The sequence below is a fragment of the Cyprinus carpio genome, chromosome B18, assembly GCF_018340385.1.
Source record: "Cyprinus carpio isolate SPL01 chromosome B18, ASM1834038v1, whole genome shotgun sequence".
Lineage (NCBI taxonomy): Eukaryota > Metazoa > Chordata > Actinopteri > Cypriniformes > Cyprinidae > Cyprinus > Cyprinus carpio.
Window position 1 is genome coordinate 8,412,974 of NC_056614.1, and position 16,090 is coordinate 8,429,063.

At 36.0% G+C, this 16,090-nt stretch overlaps 1 long non-coding RNA gene and 1 pseudogene across 1 annotated transcript; both read right to left on the bottom strand.

The window, feature by feature from the left end:
• The window catches only part of LOC109052939, a 32,281-nt pseudogene that overhangs the window by 12,976 nt on the left and 3,215 nt on the right, over window positions 1-16,090 (bottom strand).
• Window positions 11,615-14,455, bottom strand: LOC122140376. Its single transcript, XR_006157025.1, has 2 exons — window positions 12,805-14,455; window positions 11,615-12,717 (listed from the first exon to the last, which is right to left on the bottom strand). It is a non-coding gene; the product is annotated as an uncharacterized LOC122140376 (long non-coding RNA).

A 16,090-nucleotide genomic window follows, 5' to 3' on the forward strand; every position in this document is an offset into this window, starting at 1 on the left:
TTGGCTTATGTGAAGAGTTGGTTGGCAAACAACTTTCTCCAATTGAATGAGGACAAGTCAGAGTTTATTGTTTTTGGCCAGAAAGGATGTGGTATGGATTCTAATGACAATCTGTTACTGCTTCCTGGGAATAAACTTTCCTTCATTAAAAGCCTTGGCTTTATTTTTGACTCCAAGCTTAAATTCAATCACCAAATAAATGCTGTTGTTAAAAATAGTTTGTTTGTTTTTTGTTTTTTTTACTTAGATCTATAGCTGAGTTGAAGTCTATCCTCTCTTTCAGTGATTTGGAGAAGGTTGTTTATGCCTTTGTGTCTTCTCGTTTGGACTATTGCAACACTTTGTATCTGGGTGTTAGTCAGGCCTCCCTCTCTCACCAGCAGCTGGTTCAGAACTCAGCTGCTAGGCTTTTAACTGGTACCAAAAAAAGAGACCACATAACCCCTGTATTTGTTTCATTGAATTGGTTACCGATTCGATACAGAATCCAGTATAAAGTTTTATATGTTTTTAAATCTCTCCATAGCTTGGCACCAGAGTATGTTTCTGATTTGATTAGTCTACATCAACCTTTGAGATCTCTTCGCTCCAAGGATCAACTGTGTCTGACGGTTCCTCGATTGCGCTTGAAATGTAGAGGAGAGAGCTTTTTCCCTTGCAGCTCCTAGACTATGCAATGAGCTTCCACTGTCATTAAAAAAAATCTCCTAGTCATTTCAGAGGATGTTAAAAACTTATTTATTTTCTTTGGCTTTTAATAATGTCTTGTAAATTCTATGTATTTGGGTAATATGTATTTGTTTTTTTCTTTTCTTTTTTTTTTCATGTACAGCACTTTGGTGCCCATTGTGGTTGAGTTTATGTTTAATTTTTTTTTCCATAAACCTTCTCTCATTTCAAAGGCTGTGACTTTGTAGGCCACATACAGCACTGAGGAGGTCTCATTTCAGATAAGCAATCATTACAAAATTGACTGTAATCCTCATGAGGCATAATCTACTGTCATTTCTTTTTAACTTAAGAATGTAATGGGAACTTTTCTGAATTGAGACAGCCTCAATGATGTATTTGGCCGGCAAATGCGATCTTCGGAGGACGTTTGAAAGGAGAAGCAGCCACAGAAATTACAAAGTTTAACTAAACCGGCATAAACTATGACACAGTTGCACTGTCACACTGACCATCTGTTGTAGATGATCACAGCCATGGCTGTGGTTGGCGGCAGGGTTGACAAATCCAGATCTACATGCTTAACTCCAGGAGGAACACGACTGACGCACAGAAACTCATTCAATAACATATTAAGAACAGGGATGGTCAAACTGTCAATCAAACAGAAAGACAAAAAGAAGAAATCAGTAATCATGTAATTCCTTGAATATCCACATTTTATTTATTATGTCCAAATGTCCAACACAATTTTTACATTTTCATAAGAGAATGTATGTGGAGTTTGCCTGTGCAAAGGCTGTGTGTTGTAATGTGGTAATCCAGACCTGCCAACCTTTGGAAAAAAAATTGAGTACCACTAGGTTTACGAGACGGGACACAGGGTTTTTTTGGGGGGGGGGGGTTAAATGTGAGCTAAAATCATCACAATTACAGACAGACACAACAGAGATGCTTCTCATCACAAGGAAAGAGGTTTGGTGTGTTTTGTTTTTTCAAATGCAGGTTAAGCAGGGAGGCATTTCCTCATCTCAGCGTACAGACTCACGCACACACACAAACAGAGCCAGTGAGGAGACAAATAAAACGCACAGAGATTATTTAAACCAACGTACTTTGAGGTAAAAAATGTGTACAGGTTGGCAGGTCTGGGTAATCTGGGTGGTTGCTAATAATACATTTATTTCAGGTGACAGAGAAAATCAGTATTTATATCAGTATTAATATCAATGTTTTATCATCACTCACCCTTTCTCTAGCAGGTTCAAATCCCATGTCAGGTGTGCAGTAACTTTGAGTGCCATTAGCTTCAGTGTGCGGTTCCTTCGGTTGTCCGCTGGCGGCTGAACCTGGTTTTGCTAATACACAGGCAGTTTGGAGGCTTGCTCAAGAAACTGAACGATGAGCTGAACGGGAGATGGATCTGTGAAAAAGCATTTGAAACTTAATTCTGAAGCTTATCTCAGGAAACTAAGAACTCATGGAAAAGCATTTGCAGCCGATTTTACTTCTGTAATGTGACACATGTACCAGTGAATCAGCACATTCAGATTTTATCCATCAAGAGATTATGAAGACATGTTACCAAGCTAAACTTAAAATAATATACAGCACACTTATTACAAGGACAGTCCTCTGGCATAACCTCAGCCTTAGAAAAATACTTATATTTACTTCAGTCAATATGTGACCCTCGAGTACTAAACCAGTCTTAAGTCGCTGGGGTATATTTGTAGCGATAGCCAACAATACATTGTATGGGTCAAAAGGATAGATTTTTCCTTTATGCCAAAAATCATTAGGATATTATGTAAAGATCATATTCCATGAAGATATTTAGTAAATTTCCTCCTGTAAATATATCAAAACTTAATTTTTGATTAGTAATATGCATTGATAAGGACTTAATTTGGACAACTTTAAAGGCGATTTTCTCAATATTTAGATTTTTTTTTTTTCACCCTCAGATTCCAGATTTTCAAACAGTACAAACGCTGTTGTCCTATACTAACAAACCATACATCAGTTTATTCAACTTTCAGAAGATGCATAAATCTCAGACCCTTATGACTGGTATGTGGTCCAGGATTTGTTTGTTTTCCTGACATTTTGTTTATGTGTCATCACCATTCATAAACTGACCCGGAAATATTTTACAGTTATCATGAAAGAGCTCTAACACTGTGTTTTGCGTCATTGTTTTGGCAATGCATCTGTCAGTCGTGTGTTGTTATATTAATTATGTTGATAATGTCAATAATATATTCTCTATATGTTTTCTTTAAGACATCCATTCAATATAGCCTAATTATTTGTGTGAATCTGGTGGTGAACAGCATTTAAGACATAGTTAAATACTTCAGTTCTGCAAATTCATTATTTCTTCTTCTTCCTCATACAGGCATGGACAGTTCTCATGAAGTCGAGCGGGTGTTTAAAGGCGCTGGCTTTTTGTCACATGACCTTATTAATATTCTGCGTGAGGTAATCATGCCCGGACTGCTGGAGACAGGTGTTATGAGTGATTCAGTTTAAAAACCTTGGTGTTATGAGTCAGGTTCTCTCCGACACTTTAATGCTCTGGTTTCTGCAGCGCTGCTCTTTATTTTTAATCCGTGCTCTGCTGGCACACACGTCTCGGCAGGGCGTGAACACGTTAATACTGGTTTTGTGTGGCATTGAGTTGGCACTGTCACAGAGTTCAACGCCGATATCTACTTTAGGTCCTTTTTCAATCATAGATGATAATGATAATGATTATTTTCGTGGTGAAGCCATAGACTGGTGAAGCTGATCACTCAGAAGTGGCAGTTCAAGACAGTGGCTCTCTCAGTCAGGTTAAGATTTTGGGTAAGTACTAGTATGCTCAGCAATTTATGTTTTCTTGCATGCATGCATGTTTAAATAAAATGTCAGTTTCTGTTGTCAAAATGTGTGTAATTATTTCCAGGTGCTTCAGTAATTGATTCTGTGCTTGGGGCCCAATGGTCTGTGGTTACTCTCTGACACAAGACCACAGCAGTAATGTTTTGGATGTTGACTACACTGGCTGTCATGTCACCTGGGGGTTTTAATGAAGTTATACATGTACATTACATTTAGATTTAGTCATTTAGCAGAAACTTTTATCCAAAGCGACTTAAAAATGAAGTAATCAAAAGAGCAGGAATATGCAAGTGCTATGACAAGTCTCAGTTAGCTTAACGCAGTACACGTAGCACGTTTTTTTTTTTTTTTTTTTTACATAATAAATAAAAATAAAACAGATAGAAAAAGAATAGAGCAAGCTAGTGTTAGAGGCCTTTTATTGCTTTTTGTTAATTGTATAATAAATAAAAAGAAAACAAATAGATAAGAGCATCTACAAAGAATAGAGAAGCTAGTGTTAGTTTTTAATAAAGAATGGAAATAGAATAGAGAGTGCTAGAGTTAGAGGGTCAAATAAAGATGGAAGAGATGTGTTTTCAGCCGATTCTTGAAGATGGATAAGGACTCAGCTGCTGGGATTGAGTTGGGCAGCTCATTCCACCAGGAGGGAACATTTAATTTAAAAGTCTGTGAAAGTGATTTTGTGCCTCTTTGGGATGAACAATAATGTGCCGTTCACTTGCAGAACACAAGCTTCTAGAGGGCATATAAGTCTGGAGTAATGAATTTAGGTAAAGGGTTGCAGAGCCAGTGGTGGTTTTGTATGCAAACATCAATGCCTTGAATTTTATGCGAGCAGCTATTGGTAGCCAGTGCAAATTGATAAACAGAGGAGTTTCACTTTTATGAGTGGGGGGCACCCACTGACAGACAAGCCAAGAGCACTTTTTTATATGTTCTACATTTCATGTATTTATTTACACACATTATACATTAAATATACATTTAGAATGAACAATAACTGCTGTACAATGAGTAAAAAAAATAAAAATGTAGAAAAGCCACCTCTTTTTCCAAATTGCGTAGATGACCTCTATTTTTCTTTCATCTCTTCTAACAAATTTTCAGTCAAATCATTCTGTGTGTGCTAGATCAGAGCCAGTTTCTTATTCTCCTCATAACTGAGAAACTTATTTCTGATGTAGCCAAAATTTAGAGCCCTGCATTTCAGCCCGCGGGCCTGATGGCCCCGACTTTTTACGCCCCTCAGGCTGGGCTTCGGGCCAATTTTCACATCATAGTTCAGACGCAAGCTGGGCCTCAAGCTTGTTGTACGCTTCTCCTTATTTTTATATTTTAGACATCCATCAATTAGAGATGAAAAAATGCTATGCTGGTGGAAACACCAGACCGTGCTGCCATGACTGTCAAGAGCGGCTCGACGGTGTTTAGTGTCCCGCAGCAGCAGCAGTATGGTGTATGCCGTCAGCGCAGCTGAACAGTTCTGCGTTCAAATGCACGCAATAGGCTTAAGCTTGCTGCAAAGCATTGGCAAAAGTAATTACAACAAATGGAAAAACAGAAAGGAGATATTTGAATTAATTACCAATAAATAGTGTTTTCTGGGTTGGTGTCGCAAGGATGAAGTTTCCGATCCTGACTCGGCATCTCCTCATCAGACACACCTTTAGAGAGAAGTGCATCTTTACGGATTATGATTATAATGAAAGAGTGTTTTTTTTTTTTTTTGATTTGTTTTATTTCGTTAAGTATTAATTTAAAGCTTAAAATAGATATATTTATCATGTCTGTGAGGCATGTACAGTATTCACTGAGTTTTGGTTTATTTTTGTGAAGCACTCCTGTTCAAGACGAGACGGCAGAAAGCGCATATTGTGAGCGCACACAAAAAACTAGACCCTTTACAGTTACGAATGGTGTATTACTTGAGTCTTACCTTTATGAGCAAAAATGACGGTGTATCCACTGAAAAAAATGCAAGCGATCGCACTGGTGCCTCCATGTCTTGCAAAGTGTGCTTTAGCTTCCACTCTCCGCGCAAACTATTGGATATAGTGCACATTTATCTAGGTTAAATGTTTAAACATTGTTATATGCTTGAACTGTTTTATATCTATAGATTTTATTTTAGGCAAGTCATGATGATTTTAGAAGGCTAAATTAAACATATGCTCACTCACCGCTGGCCGCTTGGGCATTACTTTAAAAAACAAAAACTTCTATTTAACAAACAAAAATGCTCCAAACGTTTTTCTAAATTAACTTAATACAAAAAACAAAACAAAATATAATCACTTTGCCATTACATACAAAACTGAACTATTTTAATAGCTGAAACAGCCGTGTTACGGAGTCATGTCAAGTCACCCTTTTTTATATAGCGCTTTTAACAATACAGATTGTGTCAGAGCAGATTTACAGTATTAAATAGGAGAACAGTGTGTCAATAATGAAAAAGTGAAAAAAGTGAATGTTGTGACATTTGCCAAGTATGGTAACCCATACTCGAAATTGGTGCTCTGCATTTAACCCATCCAAGTGCACAAATACAGCAGTGAGAAGTGAACACACACCCGGAGCAGTGGGCAGCTATATATCCAGCGCCCAGGGAGCAACTGGGGGTTCAGTGCCTTGCTCAAGGGCACTTCAGCCATGGATATTGAGGGTGGAAAAGAGCGCTGTTCATTCACTCCCTCCCACCTACAACTCCTGCCAGCACTGAGACTCGAACCTGCGACCTTCGGGTTACAAGTCCAAATCTCTAACCATTAGGCCACAGCTGACCCGTAATGCCATATTTACTGTTGTCCCTTCGGATTAGCTTCCCCGTAATGGGAAGGGACAACAGTAAATGCTCAGTTTCAGTTAAAGTCAGTTCATCATTGGTTCGGCGATGTCATCGTCCAGCTCAGTTCAGTTCAATAGTATCTGTGCAATCAAGTTAATGTCAAATGGTATCGATTTCTACTCCTAAATTTAACTTCAAGTCAGTTATTAAAGCAACAGTCCTTTACTTACCCTTATGTCTTTTCAAACCTGTACAAAAATCTATAAACACTATAAAATGCTGGGTTAAATACAACCCAGTGCTGGGTAAAATATGGACAAGCAGCAAGGTTTTTTTTTTTTTTTTTTTTTTTTTTTTGACCCAGCGGTTGGGTTACTACACAGAAGATTGGGTTAAACATTTAACCCAGCCGCTGGGTCAAAAAAAAAATAAATAAAAAAATATTGCTGGGTTTGTCCATATTTCACCCAGCACTGGGCTGTATTTCACCCAGCACTTTTTAGAGTGTACAGTAAAAGTCAATGTTGTTTGGATCCTATTGACCATCAAAAGGGAAGATGTTCTTATAGGTTTAGAATGACATGAGGATGAATTAACAATCTGTTTAATCTGTTATACACATTCATGATCCTATCCCAAAATAGGTCAGTGGATGGTGTTCCAAAGAAAAATGTTTGTTTCATCCAAATATGACTTGTTCCACCTCTAAAACAAATCTGCGACCTTATTCATTTGATTTCTCAAGCCTACTTATTTTAACCCATCAACTTCAAGCATCTGTTGAAAAAAAAAAAAAAAGACATACACAGCTTTATGATTGTTTTGTCTTTTAAAGGATGGTCAGAGGGTCCTCTATCCAGATGTAGCTGGACAGTTGGATATCGCTACAGTGTCTGGTGATGCAAAACCACTCACTGTTTCCCTAAAACAGCTGAGAGTGCAGTCAGATCAAATGACTCCCCCCGACACAACCGTCCCAGGCTTCAGCTGCCATGCCTCCAGCAGGCCCTCTGCTGCTCAACAGCAAACCTGGAGGTGAACCTCAATCCCACTCACACAGCTCACTGCTGCTCTAAAACTGCTGTGCTTCTCCAGCCCCACTGGTGAACGTGAATCATATGAAAATGCATGGTTTTTAGGGAGCAGATTGTGCACAGATTGAACATACAAATGAGACTATATGAATTCAGATGAATTAGCCACTAATTTGCCAAAGTGTTGGTCATTCTCAAAGTAAGCTGTGATTTCTTTTAAGGCTGCAGCATCTCTGCCGATCAGAAAGTGTTGTGTGGCACCTCGGGTGTAACGCAAGACAGGTGCCTGGCTAAAGGATGCTGTTTTGATGCAGAGACCTCAGTCTGCTGTTATTCCATGGATGGTATGTCCTCATCTACTTCATCTACTTCTGAAACTGCATATTCAAGAAACTTAAGTCTATAAGGCAAGTCAGTTCACATAGTGTTATCATAAGTACCTCAAATCCTGCAGATTTTAGGTCGGTCCACTTAATGCACACACATTCTTAGGGCTGTAAACTACTTGAATAAAGAACAAATCTCCGAAATTACCCAAGTATGATACTTGCACTTTTACTTGATTACATTTCAGAGGAAAAAGCAGCACTCAAAAAATATTTATATTTTTGCATTTTTATTTTATCTTGCATGCATTAAATGCAGTTAACAGAAGCTCAAACGTATGCATCTGTGTGAGAACCAATGAGGTTTGTTTTCATGCAACAAGCACATTTCAGCTTCAGTTATAATTTTCATGAAGTAAATATCTGACTTTAAAAGTTTGCCATAAAATCTGAGAAAGCATATTAAGGTACCTGTCTACCTTTTCATGGATGTGATATGTTTTACTGTAGTGCTGTCAAACAAGTAATCGCATTCAAAATAAAAGTTTTTGTTTAAATAATGTTTGTGTACAGTGTATATTTATGTATATAAATACACAGACATGGATATATTTATTAAAAAAAAGTTATGTTTACATATTAAATGTGTATAAAATTAAAATTATATGAATATAAATATGCACATGTAAATATTTTCAAAATATATACTGTATGTGTGTGAATTTATATATGCATAAATATACACAGTACTCATACATTATGTAAATAAAAACTTTTTTGGGATGTGATTAATCATTTGACAGCACTAGTTTACTGCCTAACTTAGATTTATATGTATACATTTGTTTTTTTAATGTCTTGTTTTCCCAGAATGCACTGCTGATAAGAACTTTGTCTTTGTTGTTTAAAATGATTTTGCAAACATCCCTGTGAACCCCATGAGCCTGATGTTTGCTGGAAAGCCTGGTTGCAAGCCTGTTATCTCCAACAAAGACTTTGCCATCTTCAAGTTTTCTGTCTCTTTCATGAATATTTTGTGAGTCGGCTTCTTCTGTACACTGATTCACTGAATTTATTTAAATAAGAGGACAGCTGCTGTAGTTCTGCAGGTCCTTGGCGAGACGATAATTTACCTGGCTGAGGTACAGACCATCATCAGAGTTCGCAGCCTGAAGTACGGCATGATCTCCAGGGATAATCCATTCAGGTTTTAAAAATGATCTAGCCTTTTGCTGTCTTCAATGCATGTGCCTGTTCTAATAGTGCATTTTTTATGTGTATATTTTTTTAAGTGTTTTCTGTGTAAAAAAAAAAAATTTTGATATATCAAAATAAATCTATATCACACTCAACTTAAGTTAACTCAAGCAACCAACAACTTAAAACCTTTAGCTCATCTAATGAATAAAAGTCAGTCTATTGAATTTTCAAAGATCTGTCAGATCAACTAAAGATTATTTAGCAATGCTAATCCTATTTAATAATACTGATTTTTATATTTATCATTATTTTCAAAGCCTGCTGTATAAAGTGGGTAATATCTGCCTCTTAACTAAAGGCTAACATTTATGCTGATGTATGACAAATGTATTAAGTTGCAATGAGATGCACATGCTGTATAAAGTACCCCGGTACACAATTCATAATCATGGTGAGGATCAACAAATTTAAAATCAGTAAAAATATGAACTCTGATCCACATGACAGCTAACTGACAGTGACAGCAGCATAAATTAACTCAGTAAAGTGTAAAACAATGATAATATTTGAAGAATAATTAATGTTTTCAAGCTGCAATGCTGGGAACTTGTTCAGTATTGTTCAATGTAAAATTGTTTTTTCAGATGGCTCAATCTGGAAAGTTGGGAGAACATTTGGATATGTTGTGAACAAATACTTGAGTATCTAAGTAAGGTAAACAAAACTTTTAAACTGACCTACTTAAAATTATATGTAAAGGCTACTTTTTTAAAATTTGTTAGAACTTTGTTAGAACAAAAGCTCATTATCGTCAAATGTTTCTAAAATGTTTATATTCTGAGGCAGATTGCTGGCAACAGCCGTTTTAGGAACAGTTTGTGTCTTGGTCTTAGTGACTTAGGAGTCCTCTACACTACTCCTAACCTTTCACAGATTTAGTAGCTTGTATTAGTACTAAAACGCTTTGTGAAATACTCTTAGAGCAAAAATTTAGGACTCCCAAATTTAAGACTTTCTCCAAAATAGGCGAGTTATGAGCTACTTTTAGCCTTAAGATGTTTTGTGAATACAGTGACTCTCATAGTTAACTACTGTGTGACCTATCCACGCTCTGCTCAGAGCACCCTGATTCTGCTGTTTGATGGGTAAGACACAGAGGCATATTTGATTTGTATGCATTTTTATATTTTAAGCTCATTAACATTTCAGTTTCCATAGTTACCTGTTGCACTTCAAAGCCCTTAATTTCAGTTCAGTTAATTCCATAAAAGTTGTTGATTATGCATAGTCACCTTTTTTATGTAGTGCAATATACAATACAGATTGTCAAAGCAGCTTTATAGTATTAAACAGTAAAGTTAGTTAGAAGTTTTGCTCTTCTCAGATGTCTTTTTATTCAGCATTGATTCTTGTATTACACTTATTCTGCAGATAACCCAATCCTCTCGACTCTGGCAGCATCCTTTATATGAAAGATCTTCCCCAGAATCGGCACCAGCGTCGCTTTGAGATTAAAGCCTTTCAGTTCATGGATTTGTCCACCAGAAAATACCTGAATGAGGAGGCAACTACACAAACACATGATCTGAAGCATGATTTGGAAAGACAAGCCGATGGTTCACGTGTTTCTCTCTGCAAACAGATTTACTTCATGTGCTCCACTGAAGTGTGCTTGCCCTCTGGGTCACCTTGCACAAAGACCTGCTTCGATGGAAAGGTGAGTGTGTTCAGAATTTTTTTTTTTTTGAGGTGACATACAGCCAAGTATGGTGACCCATACTCAGAATTCGTGCTCTGCATTTAACCCATCCAAAGTGCACACACACCCGGAGTAGTGGGCAGCCAATTATGCTGGGCCACCTGGGGAGCAGTTGGTGGTTCGGTGCCTTGCTCAAGGGCACCTCAGTCGTGGTATTGCCGGCCTCCAACCCACAACCTTAGGGATAGGAGTCAAACTCTGTAACCACTAGGCCACGACTTCCCCAAAGAGTCACTGTTCCCTCCCAGTTTCGAACTGGGGACCTTTCGCGTGTGAGGCACTATACTACGGAAACCATAGTAAAATTTGTGTATATTCACTCAGATGTTCATGATCTATTACAGTGACTTACTGTATTTCTATTGTCTGCCAGCTGATGTGATTTGTTGTCCTTTTTTTTTTTTTGTAATCTCCCTGAACAAGGCACAGGTGAACCACTGGCAATGGGAGTGTGTGAATTTTTTTTATCTCTATCTTTGCACAATGTTCATTCTGACAAGCACTTAAGACTAAAGCATATAACTGTCCAGGAATGCAGATTTATCAGGGGCCAAAAAGCTGATGTCCCAGGACGACCGTACACGTCCTCTCATTGAATAAATACGTTTAATATCACTTTCAAAAGTTTTGGAGGGGAAAAGTAGCTTTATTAATACTAGACATAACTACATTCAAATAATCTACATTGTGTTTACAAATGTGCAAACCTTAACCTCATTCTTACAAAAACTCAGTTATTAGTCATGAGCGGTTTCTGAGGTAAGTTTACCTTAAACGCCTCTGATTGGATGTTGTGTTGTGACTACAACACTGCAGTAACATGTAAACAGAAAACTTTGACACTTTTAACAGAGCCTGGAACACAATGTGTGTGTGTGTTAAGTTATTTAAACCCATAAATCTATAAACCAAAGAAATCCCCCCGAAAAAAAAGGCTCTAGACATTTAGTATGAAGTAAAATTTTAATAGGAATTGGTTTTATTTACTACATGTAAAAACACTTCAACAAGCTTAAACTCAAAGTAAGCGTGAGAGCTACAAAGCAGTATGTTTAAAATTAAGATAATACATTAAAAATAATATGGTGAGAAACACCCGTTTTTTGCTGTTTTCAACAGCTAAAGTGCTGGAAGCGGATAACACCAGAAGCAGACCAGTTAAATTTACTAATGGCCACATCTGCTCTTACAGGAAAAATAAGGTGGATATTATGAAATGCGTATGAACTTTAACTTACAATACTGCTATTTAACATTCCTCATTTCTTTTAATTTGTTACATACAAATCTGTTTAAAATTTTTAGGTAACAATGAATCTGTTTTTCAGTCAATTGTGCTAACTTTACTCATGACATGATCTGTGGTGTCTCATGCTTATTTCTACATAGCGAAAGAAAGCTATTAATACTGAAGAAAAAATAAAGTTCATCTGCAGTCAACAAAGCCAAATCTTCAACTAAGTAATTGTTTTGCAACCACTAAATAAACCTGTAACATCACTCATTCAAAACTTAAGAGCAACACTTATTTTGATAAATTCATACTTTGACCTCCGTCGTCTTGTGACTCAAACAGTAAAACAAGCTCTAGTATGGGTCATGAGTTTGAGTCTCATGAAATGTATCAACTGGTGAAATGTATAGCTTGAATGCAGTGGATAAAAGCATTTACCAAATGTATTAATGTAACAAAGAATATGGCCATCCACTGAAATGTTTGACCTAACCTGAATAAACCTTTTTGGCTATAACAGTGAATGACTACAGCTTCCCTAACCTCCTTTGTTAGGAAAAGGGGGCAAAATGTGTTATTCCAGATATTTTACAGTTTCCTTGAGCTTAAGGGGGTAAAAGTTAAAAATCCCCCATATGTCATGTCCTTTCTCATCACACATGAACATGCATAAAAACACTGCACAGTCTGTAGCATGATCAAAGTAGTCATTACAAACTATCGGTTTAAGTAACCTACATACTTAAGAGAATTTATGAAAGAACAAATCCAAAAATTCAAATTCAATCTCCATCTTCAGTCACTACTTTTCCTGCTTCCTATGGCACAAAAAGAAATCATAATCAATATCGCAGTGTAACATGACTATAAGATTCATTTCTTTAACACAATTGTGGAATACATACACTATTTTTCAGTTGGCAATAATTATCACTCCATTGGGTCCTTTAATAGAGGGAAACGAATGAGAAAAATGTCAGAATCATTTAAGTAAACTTCATATACTGTATGCTTAAATTTAGAGATGCACCAGTGTTCAGGAGCCCTGGCCACTTCAGTCCCTTGATTGCATTATAAACACAGGTCGTAATGTAACAGCAGCACATACTGGATAAAGTGAAACAATGTTAACAATATAATTTTCTATCAACATGAGGTTAAGAGCACAAAGTAATGTTATTTTATTATTATTAAATAATTTAAAAATAATGCAAAGGCTAGTTAGGCTGCAATGTGAACATTTCCAAACAAATTGTACTAATTTGTGAATATGACATGCTACTTCAAATTGTAAAAAAGTAAATTTCTGCTTTCTAATTATGCCATTATTTTTCTAATATTTGAGATATAATCATTTAAATGGATGTTATAAATACATGTTTATATTCTGCAAAATATATAAACATTTAACTACCATTAGAAAAATAATAATTTTGAAAAGAAGCAATTGAATTTGAGACTATTTACATCCAAATGAGGTAAAATCAGAAACATTACAGACATACAGCATTTTTATATGCAGTTCCCTTTTGAAGGGTAAGTCAGTGAGAGGTTTCAGATGTGAGCTGTTCCCTGATTGTTTCAGTAACAATTAAGCAGTTAACAACTGTAGTTAATAACTGTAGTTTATTCCAAATGTTAAATTTCATTTGCGAGATATTGCTGGGAACAGTAGAGACTGTTTCTAAGTCTCTACAATCAAGAGAAGATCTAGTGAAAGTAAAGACATTACAGAGGGTTTACTACAAGGCAGGTAACTAAAATAATTGAATTCTAAACAATTTATTACATTAATAATTTAATACTTATGTGCAGTTTAAACATTTTTTTATTTTAATCTTTTATGCAATGAATTACTACACAGCCCTTATGGCACATTATTTCAGAAAACAGCAGATATTTCTGCTGTATCTGCACTGATAACTGCTTACTTCCATTGACTGCTGTTGGTGCATGTCCATTACTATTATATCCTGTGAAATCCAAAGAGGAAGCTTATTTGCTTTCACAGAAAGCTTATTCATTTTAATTTACCATAAAATGATGCATCTTTTAAACAGGTCAAAGTGAGTGTTACGTGTGAGTGAAATGGTCACAATAAGTGTGTGAGAAATACAGATTCACTCCACTTATTCTCTGAAGCAGTTTACCTGGGAGAAGATTTTCATTTACTTCATTAGCATGATTCCCTTGTACTGGTCCATTGGTTGCACTCTGTTTTTGTCAAACTAGAGAGGTTTACAAATATAGATGATAAATACAGGTGCAATCTGTAAGCATTACTGTCAGGTACAGCACAACAAAAATTCGTTATTAAGGTGTGTAATTAAGCAGCTAAGCTAGTTAAGCAGAGTTTAGTTGTTTGCTACTTAACCACATTATTATAGATTTCAACTATTTCAAGATTTTGGTCATTCATACTCCCCACGTAAAACAATAGAGTTATATTTCTCTCTCTGAAGCAGTCCTGTCAATTCTAATAGTTGAGGCACCTTTATTAAAGAATTAAAAAAAAATATTAAAAGCAGTGTGGCCAAAATCTGTAATCATGTTGTAATACACAGTCTTTTAGTCATATAAAGGTAAAGGCAGACCGCTCCAACAAGAACTATTACAAGTACAGCTCCAATAACAATTCCAGTAACCGGGGAGCCTCCGCAGTCTGGGCACGTTCCATCTGCAAAAAAAATAAAAAATTAAAAAAAAAAATGTAAAACACTGAAATGCACTACATTTAGAGAACTGACATTGAATTCCATTTTTAAGTCTCTAATCAAGAGTGATTTTAAGGGATCCTCTATTTTATCCATAGATTTTAACAAAGGTTTTTATGTTGCACATTATAGAAAACAATGTTAGCAAGCGTTAATTTTTTTTAAATAGGTATTTGAAAACTGGTTAAGCTTTTTGGTACTATTTTTGTCTTTTAGATTTAAAATCTTCAGTGTCACAGGATGTGGCTTGTTCTCACGTTACAGTACTCTGATGACTCATTGTCTCATTATTATTCCTGAGACTGCGCATGCTTATCCTATGAGAGCATTTGTTTTCACTGCACACAATGTATTACGTATTCCAAGAGACATGTAATAAAATGTTCATAGTGTAATATGTTATTGTATGAGAAATTGATTGTATTATCAAGTTACAAAGGTCCGATTAGGGCTATCAATTTTACATGTTAATTTAATTAATTAGTTATGAAAAAATAACATGGTAATTTTTAATGCATTTGACGCAATAAGGGGATTTTGTGATCCCCTTATTATTTTTGATCAAATATTTTAGATTTAGAGCTGAGCATAACTGAGCAAAGCTGAGCAATACTACTCATATTTCACTAGAAAAAAATACATAAATTTTCAAAGGTTTTCTTTCATTTATTTCAATGATTTTTCCATGACTGGTGAGATTTTATGTGATTAAGTCATTTGATTAATTAATCGCCACATTATGTAATTAATTAAATTTGAATCGCTTGACATTAATTTAATCTATTTATTAATTTATTTTTGTGAACTGATCTTCAGCCTTTTCTTTTACAATTACCCTCCAACAAACCCACAACACACTTAGGGGGTCTATTAAAACTCAACAGAGAGTCAATTCAATTCAAGAGAGATGCTGTAGCTTTACTCTGAAACTTTTATCTGTAACTCCTACTGTACCTTTAATCACTGGTGTCTCTGTTGGACAGTGTCACTGTCACACTGGAAAAAATAGTAATTTATATACCTTTTTTTTATAATAATTTTGTAATATTTGTATTTTAAATTTTTCTATTGTGAATAATTTTCTCATCCAATTTTTTAAGAAGTCACTGCCACCCTTGCTTCCTCAAAGGAAACACCCCTGCTTTAACGAGCATTTAATTTAATGTTTTCAGTTTTGCCTACCCCATTTGATAATTGTCTCGTTGAGGGTGCTGTGGTTCACAACACAATCATATTCTGCTTTTACATCCTTCGGGATATCCACACTCTTCTTCAGCTGGTAGGTTCCATCATGGTTAGGTCTGACTCCTGAGGATTCAATCTCATCTTCAGGCAGGGGTGAGCGATATTTCCTAATTCGCAGCGTCACGTCTTTGGGGTAGAAACCAGTGGCCAGACAGGTGAGTTTCAGCTTGGTTTTGTCAGTGGTAGAACTTTTTGCAAACACAAACTTCTGGAGGAGCTGAGGACACAGTGT